The sequence below is a fragment of the Hyperoodon ampullatus genome (assembly GCF_949752795.1).
Source record: "Hyperoodon ampullatus genome assembly, chromosome: 17".
Taxonomy (NCBI): domain Eukaryota; kingdom Metazoa; phylum Chordata; class Mammalia; order Artiodactyla; family Ziphiidae; genus Hyperoodon; species Hyperoodon ampullatus.
Window position 1 is genome coordinate 66,078,853 of NC_136930.1, and position 22,922 is coordinate 66,101,774.

At 44.9% G+C, this 22,922-nt stretch overlaps 1 long non-coding RNA gene across 2 annotated transcripts in view; it reads left to right on the forward strand.

Annotated features, from left to right (window-relative positions):
* Nucleotides 1-22,922, forward strand: part of LOC307065659 — a 345,545-nt gene that overhangs the window by 259,242 nt on the left and 63,381 nt on the right. For both annotated transcript variants that reach the window (XR_013811344.1, XR_013811345.1), the window contains exon 5: nt 11,496-11,703. This is a non-coding gene — a long non-coding RNA (uncharacterized lncRNA). The remainder of the gene's footprint in view (nt 1-11,495; nt 11,704-22,922) is intronic.

Sequence of the window (22,922 nt, forward strand, 5' to 3'; positions counted from 1 at the left end):
AGGGCACTTAAGTACCAAATGGAAGTTTTATGCCAGATTCCAGCCTCAACCACTGAAAGCCAGTTCCTTTCTCCATCCTTAATATATCTTCATTTGAGCATCATCTCCCCGCAGGGTCACCGTGACTGTTCTCTCTTTGGTCCCTCTGCCTCCATTGTGGACACTGCAGATAGGCTGACTTTTTTTTTTTTTTTTTTTTTTTTGCGGTACGCGGGCCTCTCACCACTGCAGCCCCTCCCGTTGCGGAGCACAGGCTCCAGACGTGCAGGCTCAGCGGCCATGGCTCACAGGCCCAGCCACTCCGCGGCATGTGGGATCTTCCCGTACCGGGGCACGAACCTGTGTCCCGTGCATTGGCAGGCGGACTCTCAACCACTGTGCCACCAGGGAAGCCCCTAGGCTGACTTTTTGAAAACCAAATCTGAACCTGTTTCTTTCCTGCCCAGCTTCCTTCATGGACTCCCCATTGCCCTCAGGATAAAGTATGCCCTCCGTGCCAGGGCAGGACCGTCCCCCTGTGGCCTCCCCCAGCTTCCTCTGCTAATTTCATCATCTCTTGCTGCTTCTCCTTTAGGCCATACACCCTGGGCTTTGGCTGTACTGCAAGAGGAAAGGATTATTCTTTTTCCAAAATTATTCTTGCTCTGCAGAGGGAATCACAGTTAAAGTAACAAGCTTCCCCTGTGTATTCTTAAGAGTTCAAGCAAGGATTGTTTGACCATCTCCTGGGAACACTGTTGAAAAGATTCTTATATTGGGTGGGAGGTTCATTCCAACCAGCCATTGCGACGGTTCTGCAAAACACAGCTAATTGCATAATGTAAAATGAACCCAGTTTTTCAACTTCGTTCAGCTCTCAGATTCTATTTGTTCTATTAAAGACTGTGTTGACTTTGGAGACTAATTTGGCAGTCTCACACTATAGCAACTTTACTCCTAAGTACACTCCCCAGAGAACTCTCATATGCAAAGGAGAAATGTAGGATTTATAACGCAGAAAACTGCTAAGCTAAATGTCCATCCACAGGAGAATGGACGAAATAAACTCCTACAAAGAGTATGATGGAGGAGTGAAAATAAATAAACGAGAGCTACGTGTGGCAAATACAGATGAATCTCAAAAACGTAACGTTAAGCATAAAAAGCACTTCGAAGAAGGATAAGGTAGAGTATGATGTCATAAATAATGTTATATATTGTGCCAGTCAGGGTCCCAGCAGGAAACAAAAGGCACACTTGGAATTCTAAAGAGAAGGAAAGGAAAGAATCATTTATAGAGGTGGCAGGTGTGATAGATTGTTTCATGGCCACAGATTCCTCCCATCCCATTATGTATTCTTCCTCTGCTGCTCCTTTCATCCAGATGCGGAATTAGTTTCCATCCCTTTTAATCTGGGCTGGTTTTGTGACTTGTTTGAACGAACGGATTATGGCAAAACTGACTTGGAGTGAATTCCAGAGGCCTTGCAATTTCTGCCTTCACCCTTTTGGAATGCTTCAGATATCATGAAAAGAAGCCCACACTAGCCTACTGGAGGCCTCATGGAGAGAAAGACCCAACCACCAGCCAACAGCCACCACCTGATACCTGAGTGAGACCAGCCGGGACCAGCCAGCCCCCAGGTGAACATCTGTTGGTTACTAATGTATCAGTGAGTCCAGCCATGACCGCTGCGAGCAGAAGAGCTTCCTAGCTGAGCCCTGCTCAGATTGCCAGCCCACAGAATTATGAATTAAAAAGCTGGTTAATGTTTCAAGCCGGTAAGTTGTAGGGTGGTTTGTTATGGACATACAATCAACCTTGAAGAGTTAAGGAGCCAAGAAGTACTGAGGCCTCTAGGAACTACCAAGGCGGGAGTTTCCAAAGCAGTGCAGCAGTGTTTGCTACAGGAATGCAGTGGGGGAGCTGGAGTCTCATCAGGGCGGCCACCTCAGAACCCCAGAACGGCAGCAGAGATTGAGTTGGGGAGAAGTGAGTACTCCAATCTCTCTCTCTTCCTCCCCCCATTCTCCTTCCAGGCCCTCCTACTGGCTGAGCCTGGTCAGAAACCAGAAAGCAAGGGAGATCGGGAGATGCCATTTTGGGGGGTCAGCCCCCTCGGGCACAGAGAATGGATGTGGCTGGGACTGGGGGCAAACGGAGAATATACCAGGACGGGGTTGCTCCCAAACAGCAGACTGTAAGGACTGCTGTTCTCGTTTAAAGGAATGAGAAACCGCACATCAGGAGAGAGGTTATCTCTGGGCAAGGAGGGATTTCTACCTTGAAGAAAGTAGGGGGTGCTTTCATATATATATGTTTCCATATAGGCTCCACGTGCGAGGGAAGGAAAGGCATTTTAGGCAGGCTCACTGCACCTGACCCTCCGCCATGCCCTTTCACAGAAGCCGTATATAAACTAGGTGTATAGAACCATCCCATGAGAATGTGGGGTAAATTACCTCTTCTTCCCAGGTAAGAGGGTCAGAGGGTGAGAGCGACCCCCGGCCCTGTTGCTCGGTGCAAGGGCTGCTGAGTTTCAGATTTAAGTCCATCCACCTCCAGCACCTTTGTCTGGATGAAAGACCCTCCCTGGTGTCATGGCAGGTACATACGTTTTGCCCATATCTCTCTGTTCCTTCTTCTCTGTTTCTCCCTTCTTTTTTTTTTACATCTTTATTGGTGTATAATTGCTTTACAATGGTGTGTTAGTTTCTGCTTTATAACAAAGTGAATCAGTTATACATATACATATGTCCCCATATCTCCTCCCTCTTGCATCTCCCTCCCTCCCACCCTCCCTATCCCACCCTTCTAGGTGGTCACAGAGCACCGAGCTGATCTCCCTGTGTTATGCGGCTGCTTCCCACTAGCTAGCTATTTTACGTTTGGTAGTGTATATATGTCCATGCCACTCTCTCACGTTGTCCCAGCTTACCTTTCCCTTCTTTTCTTTTCAGTTGGAGGAAGAGATAAAATTATCCCAGAATATTATTTGTCTAAAAGGAATGTTTAAGATAAAATAGGGTATGTGAGACCTGCCATTAATCGTCCCCACAGCACCTGGCCTAGGTGGGAGCCGGGATCTATGGTGATGGATAGGAATGTTTTTCGAATTCAGCTGTCAAAGCCCGGCACTCATCCCTGCCTCCTGGGTGGAAAATTTACAGTCTTCCTCTTTAGTGGCACCTTAAGACACACAGGCACTTTTGTTTCCATGGAGAGCCCACTCTTCCCTCTAAGGTAAATTGCCCGCTTGCCTACCCTTCCTCCCGTCTTTCCCTCTTTCTCTCTGTTTCTCCCTTTCCTTCTCTTTCTCCTTCATTTGCTCCCCAATCTCCTCTACCCTTTCCTCCTTCCACTGAGCTTCCTGCCAGCCACAGGGCGGAACGATAGCCTTTATTCTCCCCGCAGGGGAGGGCAGTGTGTGTCCTTCCCTGATGCTCCTGTGGAGAGGTTCTCAGAAGCCTCTGGGGCTGAGAAATTTCACCCTAGATCTTTGGATTGTTGTCTTCCTAAGAGCTTATTTTGCAAAGAGCTCAGAGCCGGGGAGCAAGGCTGGCCCCAGGTCCCGGGAGGATGTTGCTGGTGGCCCCAGGAGTCTCACTGCATCTCTCAGTTTCTTCACTTGCAAAGTGAGACTCAGCCTCCCCAGAGCCAGCGTGAAAAAATGCTGGTGAGGGTGGCAAATAGATTCCTTCCTGTTGGTCACCCAGATCACTCAGCTGACACCTCTGCCTTTTGGCCCTGAAGTTTATTTATTAAGAGCCTTCAAAGGGGGACGGGGGCCTCCTGGGGGTGGAGCCCTAAGAGGCCGAAAGCCATGGACTTGGGCAGGTAGAGCAGGTGGGGCGCTCTGGGGCTGCTTTTGTCGTTTCTGCGGAGTTTCAGAAGTGCCAGTAACCATCAAGAGCTGTGCCTGGGTGTTTGGAATGGAAGAGGAAGATAAAGCTAGTCTCAGGGTGTGTGTCTCTTGCCTGTAAGGAGCTCTAAATATGTGCCTCTGAGCACACACATGAGCACACACATGAGCACACCTACATGTGTCTGTGTGCGTGTGTCTGTGAACGGATAGTGTGAAGGTGAGTCTGTGCATACACACGAGAGTCTGTGTGCATGTACACATGCATAGTATGAACGTAGGTCTGTGTACACATAAGCACCCCTACGTGTGCACATGGCAATGGCGTGTGTGTGTGTGCACGTGCACGCTCCCCATGGGTGGGCCTCAGGCAGTTTGATCAAGAGCCACCACTTATTTTGCATCCGGCTGGAGGGTCCAGTTACAGAATATGAATCCTTAACATATAGGAGAACACTCAGATGCTCAGCTGAGTGGATGAGGTTGGTTTGGGAGGCTCAGTGCCCTAAACAGAAGCCCCTCTATCCCCACACCGCCTGCGTGGGAGTGAGGTCTTTGCCTGAGAGCAGATTTGTGTCCCTGTGGCCTCGTTTTGCTCTGGGATAGGACTTGGTGGCAGGGAACTCAAGCTCAGGTGTTCATGCATTTCCCGAATTCGCCTGATTTTAATCAGGATTTCGTTAGGAGTAACTGCATGTGTGTGTGTGTGCTTGGCTCCAGCTAAATATGTGGTGATGCTTCTTCCCTTTTATCCTTCCTACCCCGCGCCTTCCCTCTCCCTCTCCCTCCCACACATACTGTGCATCTTCTCTTTGCCAGGCCCTGTTCCATGGGCTAAGGATGCAAAGATGATTCAGAAATAGTCCCCATCGTGAGAAACAACCAGTGTATTTAGGGTAAAAGGTAAGCAAGCTGCAGTAATAGAACATAGCCGTGGAGGGGACACAGGACATTCTGGGGGCACAGACGGGAGCCCCTAGTCTCTCAGGGACCCCATGAAAGGCTTCCAGGATACAGAGATGCTTGAACTAGATCTAGAAAGTGGAGGAATTCACCAGCTTTGTAAGAATAGCTGCTATTGTTTCCAGGAGATGGTACTTTGGGGCACAGGACAGAGTCATCTACTCATGTTTGGAGGACTCTAAGAGGTCATAGGGTCTTTGTTAAAAATGATTGGTCTGTGATACAGCTTTGTACTAGAAAGATCATGAAATGGGATGGCAAGCAATGCAGGGCAAGCAAGGATTAGAAGACGAGCCCTCTTTACTTCTTCTATTTGCCAATTTAGTCTTCCGAAGGAGGAAGGAATGAGTGTGAACAAGGGAATGAGCACTTACTGAGCACCTACTGTGTGTCAGGCGCCTCTTGTCTCATTTTGTCCTCACCGACAGCTCTGTAGGTAGTAGGTTGGTTAACCCCATTGTACAGCTGGGGAGACTGAGACTCAGGTCTCAGACCAGGCAAAGAACAGGACTTTGAATCACAATCTATATGGCTCAATTCCCAAGCCTGTGCCTCTTTCCAACAAACACCATTGCCTACAAGAATCTTCTATAGAGAACATAGCACTGTGGCCAATAGACTTTTTGTCAAGGATCATAAACTTGGAATTCAATATAAAGTCACTACTGTTCCTCCCCAAAAGAAAAACCCAAATGCCTGCCCCTTTTGAAAAAACAGCATGTCTTGGTGGGATGGACTATTAATATACATTGTCATGACATCAGTAGCACAGGCTCTTTCTTTTGGGGAGCCAGGATGTTGCTGATTTGCATACTGCTTTGCATTCATTTGCATTTACTCTCCATATGCAAAATCAAATGCAGCTAATTAGTGCAACCTTGTTACAATGAGAAGCAAGCCCAGCCTTCTGTGCCAGGGCATATGGAGCCCAGAACTGGGACCCAAACCACCCAAAGCCAGTCACACTTGGGTCAGACACACTGGAGTGTTAAGAGGGAGATGCACATCCTGAATGAAAAATAGGATGGCTGAGTATCATTATTCTTCAACTATTGTCCCTTTGAAGTAACTATGGCAGAGAGAGAGGGTGAGGAGAGAGAGAGAGAGAGAAACAGAGATCAAAGGATGTGGCAGAATTTCCTCCGAGAAAGAGCACAGAATTTGGAGCCCAAAGGCCTCAGATGAAATCGGCATTGGAGTCTGGCTCTGCCACTTACAGCCTGGGGGACTTTGCACTTACAGGCTGTGTGGACTTGTAGGGATAAATGGGAATAAAATGGATGAGAATGTACTTTGCAAATGTTAAAGCACAATATAGATGTCAGGGCTCCAGGCCAGACCACCTTGTGACAGAAGGCAGCACCAGGGTCAGCTGGGGACAGAGGCTCACAGTCTTGCAGGGTCCAGACTCCAAATATGATGGGAAATATATCTATGTCTGTGTCTCTATCTCTATCTCTATCCCTATCAGCTAGCATTTAATGAGCACAAGAACCAAGCACTGTGTTAAGTACATCACAATCATTATTTCACTGAATGATTCCCATGAACACTCTGAGAGATATGTATTATTATGACCCCATTTACAGGTACCACCACGGCAAAAACGTGCGTGCCAAGCACACCAAGATAACTCTTGCCAAATGACTAGAACCTTCTCTCCCGAGCAGTGATGGTGACATTCATGGTTTACACTGCCCTACCCCGCCCCCCTTTTCTAGCCTCCATGCGGACTATCGTCTTTTTACTAAACAACTTCTTTCACATTTGCCTAGTTGGGACCATTTTGATTTGGTTTTGGCTTTTCTTCTATGTCCTCTGAGGACTCTTTTGGTTTTTTTCTCACCTGGTCATTTTGATTAGACTTGAGTATTTCAGCTCCATAGTCACATTTCATTACTTAGGACAGTCGCTGCAGAGACCAGCTCCCATCGACCAAGGTAGATTGCATTATGGTTCACAAATTGGGATTTGTAAACCATAATGGAGGTGGGATTATACCCCATGAATATATAGGCTGGCCCTGTGGCTTTGCTCTGGCCAGTGACGTGTGAGTGGAAGTGGTATGTGTTGCTACTAGGCAGAAGACAGCGTGTGGTTTGTCATGTATTTCTTTCCCTTCTGACCTGATGCCCAACTATGTTCTAGATAGAATCTGCTCCACAACGGGGCCCCGGAATAGACGCACCGTGGAACTTCTGGTGGGCAAGTCATGTGACTAAGAAGTAAATCTCTATTGTTGCAAGCCTTCGAGCCTTGGAAGATGATTTGGTTCAGGAGATAACAGCCTATCCTGATGGAAACATTCTCTTTCTATTGAATATTATGAGATTAGTGCTTGTATGAACTGACTAGTTATACTGTAGATAACTGGACACTTATCCCTATGATGTTGTCATCACTCAAAATATTTTGTACTTCCATTTTGAAAACTGCTTTAAAATTATAAAAGTACTACTACTACTGACAACAGCTAATGCTTTACAAGCATTATCATATTTAATCTTGACAACAGCCCTGTGAAGTAGGTTCTCTTAACTTCCATTTTCCAGACAAGAGAAACACGATCTCAGAAATGCTCAGTAATGAGTCAAGATCACACAGTTAAGAGGAGGGTCAAGATTTAAATCTGCATTCTTCTCAGGTACAAACCCTAATGTCATTCTTTTCTACTCATACCTTCCCCACCAAAATGGATATTAACAAGCTGAGTCACACACCTGACTCATCAGAGATGATTACAGATATTTTGGCTGCTTATGAAAAATCAAAAGTTATTAAGTAATGAAAATTACATTGGTCTTGATATTAGAAGCTACGGGGGGGGGGTCGGTTTGTAGCTATTTCTTATAAGTGACCTTATTACGTGACCTTGGGCTAGATTTTTTTTCCTCTCTGCACCCTGGTATTTTCATCTGTAAAATGGAGCACTTTGCTTCAGACCACATGGTTCACGAATCTGAAGGATGGGGTCCTTCAACCCCCTAAAAATGTATGCAAAACGTTGTATGTGTATTTTTTTCTGGGTAGAGGATCCATAATATTCATCAGGTCCTGGAAAAGTTCTGTGACACCCTAAAGATGAGGAACTCGAATTCTCTCCTTTGTTGAGTATGACTTATCCCTTTCCCCAGAAGGAGTAGGTATAGAAGCGAGGAGAATTCAGGCTGACTAAATCACATTTGAGTTGTATAAGTTGAGTGTCAGTTTTATCAAAGAATAACTGGAAGGCAAGCTGTATCAGTTTAGTAAAAATAATCATTAAAAAATGTTTCTGTCTCACATTCCTGTGGCTCCTTGCTGCTCACACTGCACAGAAGCTGTTCTTTTGTCTCCCTTGCCAGGGACTGTGTCATTAGTTGTGGCTATTGGTCATTTCCTGTCTCGCTCAGCCAAATAATCATGTTATTTTGACTGGGATGAGAATGGGTCCAGAGCTGTGAACTTAGTCTCACAGTAACTGGCAGATGCCTTTCCTGGAATGTGGGAGGAAAGGAAAACAGGGCAGGAAAATAACATTCATGGAGTGTCTACACTAACCAGACTCTCTGTTGGAAATTCATTCATTGTGATAAAGTCATGCATGTCTCTTTCCAGCCAATGTTTATTGGGTACCTATCATACCTTGGCCACTGTTCTAGGTTCTGGGGATATAAAAGTGAGCAATCAGACAAAAAAGGCCCCACATTCCTGGAATCTATATTCTGGTGGGAGAGATAAAATATATTAGTAAAAAAATTACTAAACTATATATGTTTCACATATGCTACTTCAGGGCAGTATGGCAAGATGTCCTGCATAGTATGACCTCCATATTTCAGGTGAGGAAATTACGGATTAGAGACATAAACTAACTCAACCAGTGTCACATAACAGGTAAAAGGCATGACTTGAGCTTTCAAAGTTAGATTTTTCTGACTCCCAGATTGCTTTTCCCTCGGAAAGCAGTGGCCATGACCTAAAAGATTATCCTTTAGCTGTGAGCCTTTGAGTCAAATGTTCCTGAGGCTAATTCCATCCTGATGGAGATCTGAGTTTATATAGAGAAGGCCTACTCCCCTACCCTATTTGTACCCAGTTTGAAAAGTTTGGGGCCATAATTTATTCAAATCAGTTTCTTCCCCCTTCTATCTTTTACTTCTTCTTGGATTCTAATTACACACGTGTTGGATCATGCTTGACATCATCTCACAGGTCTCTGAGTTTCTGGTTACTTTTCCTCAGTATTTTAAATCTCTGTTGCGTGGATTGGAGAGTTTCTATTGATCTTTCTATTACATATTTGCTGGTTGTTTTCTTCATTCTTTATCTGCTCCTTCATTAATACCTTATTTTGAAATTTTGTCTGATAATTACAACATCCTTTCCCATGCAATGACATTTTGTATTGCCTGACTTTTTCTCCTGAGTAGGCATTCCTCTTTTCTATTTCTTTGCACATGTAGTAATTTTTGGTTGGAAATTGGACATTGTAGATAATACATAATAGTAAATCTGTATTATGTTGTCTTTTTCTGAGGATTATTGGATTTTTGTTATAGTAAGAACTCAACCTGCCTGGATTCAAAGGTATGTAGCACCTGATATTTTTGCTCTATTCTTATGGCTTCCCACTGCTGCTCTTTTAGTGTGGCTCTCTGGGGGTCTCCCAGGTGCCTGTGTAAGTTGGATATTTGCCAAGAATTTGGGCAGCAATGGGACTCACACTTTCAGTAGTTATTTTTTTCTTCTATGATTCTCCCCTACTTTCTAGTTTGTCTGCTAATCTCGGGTTCTATTTCCTGCCATGTCAAACCCATAAAACTTTAGTTTTCTGCTACCCAAGCTGTGCAAAATTGGGCATAGACGGAGTTAAAGAACAGAACAAAACACCCCAGAAAACCCACAGATCTCACCCGTTGCAGCTCTACCTTTAAAGAGTAGGCTTCCTCCTGATCTCTTCACCCTCTTTCCTGGCCCCTCTGAATCTCCTCTGTAAATGCAGAGTTTAGTGTCAGGGATTTGGGCTGAGATTACACTCAGTATTTGCATCTCATTACTTCTGTGGTTCTCTCATTGCCAGGAATTCCTCTTTAAATTTTCACCTGCTTTCCTAGCCCTATATTCTGATCTCTGGCACCTTGGGTCACAGAGGCTTCGGGTTTTCACAGTTGTAGCCCTGAGGGTTGTGGAGCACCTACGGGTCAGAAATCCACAAATTCCAATTCTTTCCCCTTACAGTTGTGTTTTTTCCAAAATTAAACTCTTCTCTGGCTTCTGCTTTTGGATGCTTTCCAAAGCCTTTAAATAGTTTTTTGTTGTTGTTGTTTGTTTGTTTTTAAATCAGGTTTTTATAATAGTTATCTACGGGAAGAATCATGTGACCATTCCATTCCTGTGCCATTTCTTCTAATTGGATTTGACTCTGGGAAAAATTTAAGATGTGCAGGGTGGGGTGAAGTGTTTGTCTAGTTCAGACATCTTACTAGGCTGAGTCCCTTCTTTGGACTTTGGTCTCATTTCATTTCTCTTTGTCTCCTGTGTAAGTCATAGAGGCTATGCCCCCAGGTAAAATGTAAGCTCTGGAGGTTAGGGCTCTATATGCAATTGAGCTGGAGTAGACAAAGAGACAATAATGATCGTAATCCTTGCCTGCAAGGAGAAGTCAGTCTTACTGGGGCGATGTGTAGATGAGCCTAGAGGAACTTTGATAGTTCAATGCTGAGTAACATGTTGACCATTGTGCTATATAAGTTCAGGTGCCATTTGCTTTGCAACACATTGATTTAGAGACGCAAGTTTGAACATAATAGGAAACACCTGTATGCTTTCTTTTGCAAACTCAAGTTTATTCAACTCTGTCACTCTCCTCTTTTGAATCTATGATTGGAATGTATTGTTTTTGCCTATCCAGTACCTACCCTACCTTCTGATCCAATATCCCAATTTTTCCTTGGGGGACCATCCTGGAATCAACCACAGGAGTGGTGACTGAGTGAGGTGGGCACGTATACAGGCTAATTAGAATATCCCCTCCTCTGAATACAATGATTAAAGAATGTAATGTGATCCACATTGGTCCACTGTGATTCATTCCCTAGACTTTTGTTAGAAACTTAGGGAAAAAGATGTCCTTCATCTGGAATTGATGAGAAGATAGAATATAATCTTTACTAACTTTGCACTACTAATAACTGCAGATAAAAATATAAAATAAAATAAAAATGTGGACCTGGCCATTTGTCCTTTCAATCCTATTTCTGTAGCTATGGAAGCCACCTTGACATCTCTTGGGAAGAGTCTGCTTCAGAGAAAGCAACACAAGAGAAATTAGACGTGAGAGATGAGATAAGGCATTCATCTGGCCTCCTGAAAGTAGATATGTCTGACCTTTTTTATACCTGAAGTTTATACCTAAACATCTTAGTTACCTGAGCCCATAAATTCCTTTTATGCTTATGCCAATTTGAGTTGAGTTTCTGTCACTTATAACCCAAGGAACCCTGACTAAATAATAATAATTTGTTGTCACTTTAAGCCTCTACGAGATAAGATTAGAACTGATGGGCTTCATGATTACAGTGGGGTGAATAGTGTCCCCTTAAAATTTATGTCAGCCTGAACCCTCAGAATGTGAGCTTATTTTGAAATAGGGTCTTTGCAGATGTAATTCGTTGAGGTCTCTAAATCCAATGGCTGCTGTCCTTACAGGAAGAGGTGAGAACACACAGAGACACAGAATAGATGAAGATGGAAACAGAGATTGGAGTGGTGCACCTATAAAGACAAGGAAGTGAAGGATTGCCAGGAGCCACCAGAACTTGGAAGAGGCAAGGACGGATCCTCCACTAGACCCTCCAAAGGTAGCAGGGCCCTGCCAACACCTTGACTTCAGACTTCTGGACTCCAGACTGTGACGGTATACGTTTCTGTTATTTTAAGCCACTCTATGTGTAGTAATTTGTTATGACAGTCCTAGGAAATTAATGCAATGATCTAACTCCTACTTATTTTTCCAACCTCATTGTAGAGACAGCAGATAATAGTACAGACCCTGAAATTGGGCTTTCTGGATTCTACTTTTGGCCTTTTCACTTTAACCTTTCTGAGTCTCAGTTTTCTAAGGGAGCTAATGACAGTAATAATTCACTTCTTAAGTTTGTTGCGAGAATAAAATGAGTCATTTAAAGGCATTTAAAACAGCTTTTGACACAAAGGATACACTCAGTAAATGATGGTTATTGTTATTATTATTATTTTGTATTTGCATTACCATCCCCACTGTCTCCTGCGAAGTTCCCACAAGCGCTGCTTATTCCAACTATAGGAAACTATTTGTACTTCCACAAATGAAACTAAGGCCAAGAGAGTTTAAGGAACTTCTTGCCCATGATCGAACAGCTCCTGCGTGTCAGATTTGGAATTCAAATCCTGGTCGGTCTGCGTCCATGCCAGGCGCTATGGGTCATTCCAGAGCAAGAGTAGTGAGTGGCACAGAAGGACCCCCTGTATCTCCCTCTCTTTCCCTTTATCCTGAGCCCTCTCCTCTAGCTCTGTCAAGGCTTTTGATACCATTCGGTTATCAGATTGTTGTCTTGGGTGACGGTGTGTGCTGTGAAAGGAATTGTGACTCTTTCTGAGACTGACTGGAGTTCTCTTCTCAAGGATAATAGGCCCCTCTTCCTGTCTCTAAAATCATTAAATAGCTTTGTTTTTTGGAGGTTGGGGGGGAACTTAGAAATCTCATTACTCCCATTTGTGATATTTGCAATCAGTAAAGACATGCCCTAAAAGCACATTTTATATGCTCAGAAAGAGACAGACTGGGAAGGAAGCCTCGTAAACCTGAAGCAGATATTTCTGATAAAAGCGTGCAGAAAACACACTCTTATTTACCTCCATGTTCTGCAAACTTTGCCATGGAAACGTTGTATTGATTCTGTCTCCGTCTCTGTCAACATGGTTACCCTTTGGGTCAATACATCCTGATTATCTATTGCAGGACAGTTTGGAATGAAGAAATGAGTTTTTGATGTTTCTATCCAAGAAGTTTTCTTTGTGTTAAGGTAATTTTTTTGACACTCTGCCAAAACCCCAGAGAGGAGTTACCAGCATCTCTCTCTCTCTCTCTCCACACACACACACACACACACACACACACACACACACACACACACACACACACACACACACACATGCTGATCTATTTATCTGTCTACCTATGCTGATATCTATATTTATCTGTTTATAGATAAATATACTTATTTATCTATAGATAAGTATCAGAATATATAGAGATATAGATACAGATGTGCATACGTATACAAATATATAAATAAATTATATAAATATAAATTACATTATATAAATGAACATACATATTCATATAGATAAATGTACCTATAATATTTAAATATTTAAGTATAATTTGTATATATATTAAAGCTCCCATCTCTCATCATAGGTGTTTTCCTTCGTGCCTTCCTTCTGCCTGGCTCTCTCCTCTATGTCTCTGTTTCTCTTCACGTGTCTCCATGGCTCTTGCAGTGCCTTCAGTTTACCCAGTTCTCTCGTCTGCATTTCTCCATTTTTATCTCAGCCCTCTTTATCTCTCAATAAAACTGCCATTGTCTATCTGTCAGGAGAAAATAATTTTTTCCCCTAAGTCTGGGAAGAATTGCCAATCCCATTAGCTTTCCCTCCTTCCTAAGTTGTTATGTGTGTATCAAGAAGTGGTTTTTATTTTGTCTCTCCTCCTGCCCATTGCCCATCCTGTTACATCAAGTTTTATTCCGTAAGACTCTAGAGCAGGGGCAGCAGACATTTCCTGTAAAGGACCAGCTTGTGCTCATCTTAGACTTTGCCAGTCATATAGTCTCTGTCACTGTGACTGGTCTTGCCACTGTTGCGTGCAAGACCATGTGTAAATGGACAGCGTGTACAACTTGGTTTACAAAGATAAAGTAGTTTGCCAACCCCTATTCTAGATTACCCCCTGTGGGAGATGGGGCACCTCCTGATGCAGTTCTGATTTTCTTCCTTGCTCTCACCCTTTTGGTGTGGTTGCCCAAGATTACACAGAAAGAGTGGAGCCAGGATTGGAACGGACTGCCTGAATCCCAGCTTATGCTTATTTCCACTTCACCACACTTTTCTGAAGAATACAATTGTGATCTGCTGAGGCAGAGAGTGGAAGTCCTTCTCCTTTGTCAGAAACCTTTAATGGTTCCTCATTGCCCACTTGAGAAGGAGTCGTTCCCTAAGCCTGGCATCCAAGTCCACCAAAGTAGGAATCCATCATCCTCCTTTGAGTGTCTGGCCCATTGTGCTTTACCTAAAATCTCTGCTGCATCCATCCATATTTGCTCACTCACTCTCCTCCTAGCATCTCAGGTGCATTTCCATTGCTGTTCCCAGCTCTGTATGGCTCCCCTCAATGGAACTCTGTTTTATTTTCCTACCCACTTATATGTCTTTCTCTTTCCTGATGTCTGTGCATCAGTCCAGGAAAAGATGCTAATGGCCCCCAATGAGTCATACAGCCACCACTGGGCAAGTCTTTATTGCAGTGGGATTGGTTTTTGTGATGGGGCTCCTTGTACACTCCTGAGCCTGGGGATTGGGGTGGGCTACTCTGATTGAAGTTATATTAGGACCATTTGCAACAGAGGAGGGGAAGGTCCTCCAAGGTTGCAGAGGTCTTGGGCAGACAAAAGCAGTGTATATCCAGTACACAGATGCCTATAAGTGTTCTTAAGACATAGCTTTGATTGTGCCACTTCCCTGCTGCAAGAAATAAAAGGGATCAATGCTTCAGCATGGCTATCAAGGTCTGGGGTCATGAGGCTCCAGCACTGTGGACGTAGGACCTTCCTGGAAGAGCTGGTTGGGTCACTGAGTACTTGAGGCCAAGGTCCTTGTACTCCCAAACACTGTCTTTACACGACTATCAAACTGGACTTTCTAAAAAGCACCAGTCACGTTCCAGCTTCCTTCTTATTTGTTTCTGATATTCTCTCTTTCTGGAGTGATGTCTTCTCACTCCTCTGAACCCTCATGGAAGAAGTGCTTTACTTAACATGCATTCTGATCATCTTCTGAAATCTTTCCTCATGTCCCTCTGCTTGAATCTTCACAGCCTCTAATTTATGTTGATCTTTATTTTGTGCAATTGTATCCTCTCCTCTAGGATAACACTGAGTAAGCTGAGTGCAGGGGTGCCTTTTTCTGATATATTTTTGTATCCTCTCTTGTTCATAGCATGTTCCTTTCACATAGAAGACACAGTTAGTATTTGCTGGATTGAGCTTAACTGAACCGAAATGAACATTCTACAGTCTGTCATTCATTTAGTATTTACATTTGTCAACTTCTATTGTTAATCACTTATTTAGGCATATTCTTCTAAGTTGTATCACCATTGCCTAGGTCATCAAAAGATGTATTATTCAATGGGCTAAGTGTTGATTGTGCGTCTGCTGTGTGCCAGGCACCATGTTAATTGCTGTGACCACAGCAGAGAACACGGCAGGTCTGGTCGCTGCCTCTGTAGAGCTTCTATTCTGGAGTTAGACAATAAAATGTGTACCTATGGAACCAGGTGCTGAGTGCTAAGATGCGAGAGGGATGGAGGAGCTGCCAGAGAATATGAGTGGGTTTGGAGGAAGGGTCGCTTCATCCACGTGTGTAAGGTGAATGGCTTAGCAAAGTAACAGGTGAAAAATAACCATGTCCTTTCTTGGTTAGATCAGGTATCCCTTCTCCAGTGTACGCTGAACCCACACAGGGCTAAGCCCCTCTTCTATTCTGCTGGGTTTCCATGGTGCTCCCTTTTCTTCTTTCTCAGAGCATTTAACACATTATATTGAAATCTGCTCTTTAAAGTCTGGCTTACAGAAAACAGATTGCATCTCACTCAACCGGTCCGTCTCTGAGTGTCTAGCAGTATGCTTGCCACGTGGTGCATAAGAAGCGTCTGTTTAATGCAAAACTAAGCTAACCAAGGTGAGCCTGAGTTGGGTTGGGAGAAACAAGAGGTTTATCTGAAAGGTGCACAGACAGTGGTCACCTTGTGGCCTGCATAAGGCACTCAAACTGTTCATAACGGCTCCTTGTTACAGAAGGAGGGCGGAAGGCGCCAGGTTACAGGGACAAAGGCTGATGTTCCGATGTTGTTTGAAGCAAGATAATCTCCCAGCTTCAAATAGGGAAGCCTATGACCCTCTGTGCTAGACATGAGGACAAGTGACCTTGACATATAACTGCTGGTTGAGAGATGCAGTTATTATCTTCCACCAGGAGGTTACTGGAAAGTACACCTCCCTCCTAATTCTGAAAGCCAGGGCCATGACCTTGTCTCGGGCTCTGTCTTGTTTTGAAGAAGTCTGTGCTTTGGCACGTGCATCTGTTTTCCTTCTTTAGAAACAAAAATAGACTTAGTCCTTGGGTAAACTGTATTTTCTGGTGGGGGAGGGGTGCCGAAGTGGCATCAGCAAACGTTGAAAATGAACACTGGACCAGCAGATGCTCTTGGGCATCATCAGAGCTACCCCATGCAGTGGGAAGGAGTAGAAGAGAGAGTTGTGGTAGTTATCCACTGTCGTCAGTGATGTGATAACTACCCCCTGTTATCACTGTTCACAGTTCACATTCACTGTGCCCTAACTATGTGCCAGGCACCGTGTCAGTCACTTTACATGGACATTCTCATTTGTTCCAGAAAACAACCTCATGCAGTAGGGACTACCAGTATCCCCGCTTTGCAGACAGGAAACTGCAGCGTGGAATAAATGACCGAGCACTGTTCTGTTCCAAGCAGCCTGCTAATGGGCACATAAAGCTCACGCAATCCTCCCAACAGCTCCCCGAAGTAGGTCCCGGCATCATCCCTCTTCTACCCGTTATCCATGAGATAACTGAGACCCTGAGAGGTGAAGTCATTCACTCAGGGTGAAGCAGTGAATGGAGTTGGAGTTGGAACCATGTTTGCTTGTGTTAGGGACCCACTGAACCCCTCACTTTACTTCATAGGACAAATCTGCCTCTTCTGCCAGATATGTGTTTGCAGGTGACAAGCAGCTTGGGGAGTGTCTGGGGTCCTAAGAGTAACCAGGACATCTGAAGTTCAGAGACCTGAGTTTTTGGGGTTATTTTTTTGTTTTTTTAATAAAAAAATAATAGCACTCATTAACTTTGTGTCCCTATATTCAGGGACGTGGCCCAGATTGTTTTAAATTCTAGCAGCTCCTCTATGATATGGTAGCCATTACCCCTGTTTTACAATATGGGGAATTGAGACTTTGGAAGGCTAAGCCACCTGCCCAATGTTACTGAGCTACTCAGTGATGAGAGAGGGCTCTGAATCTGGCTCTACCTAAGCCAGCGTGAGCTCTACCATGAGCACTTTCCCCTGGCTTTCAAGTCTATACCCATTACTCCCATTTGATATGAAAAACTACAGGGCAAAAATCTCTAGGAAGATAAAATTCCATCTGGAAAGGTTAAATCTTTTCATACAATCCAAACAGTTAGCCATATTAAATGTTTATAGTCAAGACTACTGCCTAGAGTATCATTCTTGAAGGGCTGGCTTCATGTGTATCCAGCCAGGGGATGTCATATAGGGCCCTGTGCTCAGCCGAGCTCCATGCTTGGTGTAATGTGCTTCCATTGCCATCTTGAAATTCTCAATCATTTTATCTTTGATCTTGAATTTTATAAGTGAAGTGTGGAGGGCAAGGGAACATGTAACTGACAAGAGGAGACAGGCACAGTATCGTATCTGTAGTTTAGCGCCACTCCATTCACACATAGTGTTTGCCATGCCCCATGATTCTGGAGGAAACTTAGAAAAATATTCACATTTAAGTTAATAGGTGTGGGTTCAAGTTGCTGCTCCATTCCTTTTAACTGTGAGACCTTGGATGTCTGCTAAAGTACCTCTCACTTGGAACATTTTCCATCTGGTTCTTCATCTTCTAATCTGCCCAGACTAATCAGCTCAAATGTGTCTCCTCCCTGAATCCCTACCTGACGCTACTTGAGAAAACTGAGTATAGAGAATTCAGGTATATCCTTCAGGGTCCCACAGTTTAATCTTGGATTCACACCTACCCATTATGCTATACTGTTATAGTTTCTCAAACATGCCATTCTTTCTCCTGCCTCAGGACCTTTGCACATGCTGTGACTTAGATAAACTCTTCACCACACTCTCAAGCTAGCCTCACAAGGCTGCCTCCTTCTGATCCTTCAGTCCTCAACTTCATTTCCTTCCTGCTTGAGGAGTGCTTCCTTGACCTCCAGTTTTCAGGTTGCCCTATGGCTCTTCTCTCCCAAAGCACCTTCCTCTCCTTCCTTCATGGTGCTGATCACAACTCTTAATTCTGTGTTAATTCCTTCATTTGTTTTTTAATTCCTTCATTTGTCTTAATTTGTTAATTAATTCCTTCATTTGTCTTCTTCCCTCTATAAACTCTAACAAGAACAGGGAAAATTATGGTTTCATAACTAGACCTTAACCATTACCTGACCCATGTCAGGTACATAGTGGGTACATAGTAAATCTTTTTTGGGGGGTATAGGATTAAACAAATTAAAGAGAAGTTATGAGTCAAGGGAGAGAAGGAGGAGAGAGCTGGAGAATGTAGAAATGCTTATTCTCTCCGTGGAATTTGGTGATGGAGTCATGTGTGGCTGACTTTCAGAGGATATGGGAGCAAGGTACCTGGGCACATTTGTGAGGCTGTTGTGTGCTTTATGGCTTGGCCGTCTCTGCAGGCACAGTTTCCTAAGGATGCTGCCGGGGCTGGAAAAGGGATTTCTGGTGAGCACAGCCCTCCCTGTAGTGTGCAGCTGCTGTGGAGGCCGGGGTCCAGCTGGAGCTTGTTGGAGGTCTGGCAGGTGGAGCAGCCTGCAGCGGTTTTCTTGCCTGGGCACTGACAGCATTCTGACTTCAAAGCTGGAACACACTGACCGGGAACACTGTGACCTTTGGCACAGTTCCTTCCCTTTCCCTCCCCTGCTCCTGAGCGGGGAGGAGGGAGCCTAGCTCCCTTGCAAGGGCTCGCGCAAGCCTGGAGAGCAGGTTTTCCTTAGATCCAGAGACTAGGGGAAAGGAGAGGCAGAGGAGGGCCAGTGGCAGCTGCTTTTTTTTTTTTTTACATCTTTATTGGAGTATAATTGATTTATAATGAGCATCAGGGTAGCCAGATTGGATTCCACCATATTTGGAATTTAGTATTTTGGTAAATTGTGCATTGTCTTGAGAGGCTTTCTCTCCCTAGGCTCCAGCTATGAGTGGGACCTGCTCATGGGAGTATCTGCCTAGATTCTGGAAAAATTAAAGAGTGGAGCCACCTCCCACCTACCAGTCCTTGTCATCCAGCTCTTCACGTGCCATCTGGTAATGGATGAATCAAATTGGATCTGACTTAGCTGATGGCTATTAAGGGCTCATTGAACCTCAGTTTTCTCATCTTTGAAATGGAGATAATAATCAGTTTCCTAGGGCCATTATGAAGACTGAAGCTAATATGCATAAGATGCCTAGCACAATGTTTGGCATGAGGCAGCAGGCAGTCAATAAATAATAATAGCTGCCCTCACCTCATAGAGTCATCATAGTTATCCTAGGCTACCTTTTCACTCTGGGAAATAGGGAACCTTATTGACATAACAACTTCTTAGCGGAGAAAACTGAGACTGGGAGGCTATCAAATGACTGTCTCACAACCACACTGCTAATACATGTTAAAATGGGGCCATCCATCCAGATCGGTCACACTCCATCTTGGGGCTTTCTCTCTCTCTCTTCTTTTTTTTTTTTTCCTTTGGCTTACTTCCCTGAGCAATAGAAGTAGAATATGGTTTACGTTATTGACATCTGCAGAAGGCTTATAATTCTCACTATCACCACTACTATCAAAAACAAACAGAGAGAGAGAGCTGCCAGCATTTGTAGAGGACTTGATAGTTTATGGGATACTTTCACCTACATTGTCTTTTTAGGGAATCCACGATCCTGCTTTTGTAGATGGAAAAAGTCTAGAAAGTACTGAGACAGTGACTTCCTGGGGATACTTTCCTCCAAGCTAAGGCCTTATTTGCATGTGCCACAAGGAGTAATCAGCTAATTCCTGGGACATACACTTATGCGACCTGCTTTAATCTCAACTCTGCCATTTATGGGCTACCTGACCTCAACCATTCTGTGTCTTTTTCTTCATCTATAAGATGGGGATAATTAAAACAATATGAGACAACATACAGAAACCACTATCATGGAAGGTGGCACTCATGAGAACTCGATAAATAGTAGACACTATTGTTAGGCTGAGAAACACCCCTGTTCTTTTCTTACACTTCTGTTTCTGCAGCAACTGGGCAAAATCAAACTTAAAAATATTAAGTTGGAGGATACCAAAGAAACCTATGAGCACTGGGGGAATTGGGCAGAAAACCCCAGTGTTCTAGGATAACCAGAAAAAGCAGTGACCAAGGGGGTGGCTTTGGTTCAGGACCAAGGACAGCTCCAACTTGCTCCCTCCCCTCTATGGGGACACTCCATGTCTATAGAGTCTGTGGAAGAAGTCTTCTACTTCAGGGCTTCCCTATTCGGTACTTGTCACAATCTCACAATCTCTCTGCATTTGCCCATGCCATTCCTCCTCTTCCTCTCTTATCATGAACTATTTCTAACATAGCAAGATGCACAGGGAATAGAATGGTCACCCTTGCACCTATCACTCCAATTTAACACATGTTGGCATTTGCCACAGTTGCCTCTGATGCTTTGTTTTGTTTTTGTAAATGACACTTGGTAGAGGCCACTGAAGTTCCCTTTGTGGCCCTCTCCCCGCCCCCATCACATGCCTCTCCTTCCTGCCCAGAGGCGACCGCTGTTCTAAGGCTGGTGTGCAGCCTTCCGTGTCTTCCTTCTACCACCACCAGCTTCCTTCCACTCATCTGAGTCCTCCGCACTTTTAAGATCCAGGTCAAAGCCCCTACTCCCCAGTTCATGATGACCTTTCTTTTTATTTTATTTTATTTTTTTATGCGGTACGCGGGCCTCTCACTGTTGTGGGCTCTCCCGTTGCGGAGCACAGGCTCCGGACGCAGGCTCAGCGGCCATGGCTCATGGGCCCAGCCACTCCGCGGCATGTGGCATCTTCCCGGACTGGGGCATGAACCCGTGTCCCCTACATCGGCAGGTGGACTCTCAACCACTGCGCCACCAGGGAAGCCCCATGATGGCCTTTCTTGCAGAGCATTTTGGAGGGTTTTCGAGGATTTCTCTTTTATCCTTTTAATCAGCTATCAAACATGTGCTGAACAGGCCCTGTTGGGAGGCAGCACTCTTTTACTTGCTGGAGTGACGAAAATGAATTCCACATGGCCCCTGCCTCCGAGAACTCACAGAACATGGCACGTGGCTTAATAGCATCTGGCAGTGAGAAAGGAAGCCTGTTGGGAGAGGAGCCCACCTTCGGAAGTCGGCCACAGCTCCCACGCAGGAATCAGATCTCACACAAACCCTCGAGACCTTGAGACCAGAAGACTGGAAGCAGTATGAGAATAGGAAGCAAGGTATAGGTTCCTGTGACCTGTCAGGCCTTGTGTGGGGCAATTTAAACATATCATCTCATTTCATGTTCCACAAATTAGGGAAATGAGTGTCACTCCCTTCCAAGGCCTGGAGAGCCACCAAACCTGGTCAGAAGTGCAGCTCATATTTGAGTTAGGGCTTTCTAATGTCAATGTCTGTATTTATCTGGCTTCCTCTTTCGACTATGAACAACTTGAGACAGAGATAGAACCCAATTCATCTCTGGTTCCCGGGCCCAGCGCTGTCCCTTAGCAGATGTTTCATTCATGCAAAGTTATATTGTGATCGATCTCTGGGGTACAAAGGAAACAAGGACATGGGGGTCCTGCCCTCGAGGAGTTTACCATCTAGAAAACAGGCAGGCTTTGGTAACCATGCAGGAGAGTAGTGTGCAAATGTCAGTCACATAGCATGGGACTACCACTCTCAGTGAGAGACGACACTGTATTTTCTTGGTTGGCCTTGCCTTTTAAAAACACGAGACCAAAGCACCTCGGGACACAGCGTTCCCTGGGGACTCCCGCATTGCACAGTCAGGCCAGCTCTGTTTTCGCAAGGTCTAACACACCTGGCTCCGCCCCGGCTTCTCCGTCTGCCCTTTGTTCTGTCACCCTTCCGACTTTGGGCGCAAACTTGCCATGTGGGTTCTCTGCTCTCTCGGCTCCCTTTGGCATCTCTTGCTGTCTTTTTTAATTTTTCATTTATTTTTATTTTCTTATTTTTTTTTGCGGTACATGGGTCTCTCACTGTTGTGGCCTCTCCCATTGTGGAGCACAGGCTCCAGATGCGCAGGCTCAGTGGCCATGGCTCACGGGCCCAGCCGCTCCACGGCATGTGGGATCCTCCTGGACCAGGGCACGATCCTGTGTCCCCTGCATCGGCAGGCGGACTCTCAACCACTGCGCCACCAGGGAAGCCCTCTCTTGCTGTCTTGATGAACATCTGCTCCAACCTGTGATGCCCTATCAGCTGAACCAAACCCCACCCACCCTGGTTCTCCTTTCTCCTTCCGTTCACTACCTCCAAGGTCAGAAGGATGTGGCTTCAGATGTAAGCTACAGCCTAATGCCCCTTCCAGGACCCATGTCTTCTCTAAAACAGAGTCTAGGGCAGGGGCTCTTAACCTCTGGGTGGCATGAGCAACCTTGGCAGATTGGTGAAGCCTATGACCCCTCCTCATAAAAGACTAGTTATACGGAGATATAGTTATCAGTCGATAGATAACTATATTTGTTACCATTACTGAGCATCAAACACATATTAAAACAACAGACATGGGCTTCCCTGGTGGCACAGTGGTTGAGAGTCCACCTGCCGATGCAGGGGACACGGGTTCGTGCCCCGGTCTGGGAAGATCCCACATGCCGTGAAGCGGCTGGGCCCGTGGGCCATGGCCGCTGAGCCTGCGTGTCCGGAGCCTGTGCTCCGCAACGGGAGAGGCCGCAACAGTGAGAGGTCCGCGTACCACAAAAAAAAAAAAAAAAAAACCCACCAGACATCTATTTTCTCACAGTTTCTGTGGGTCAGGAATC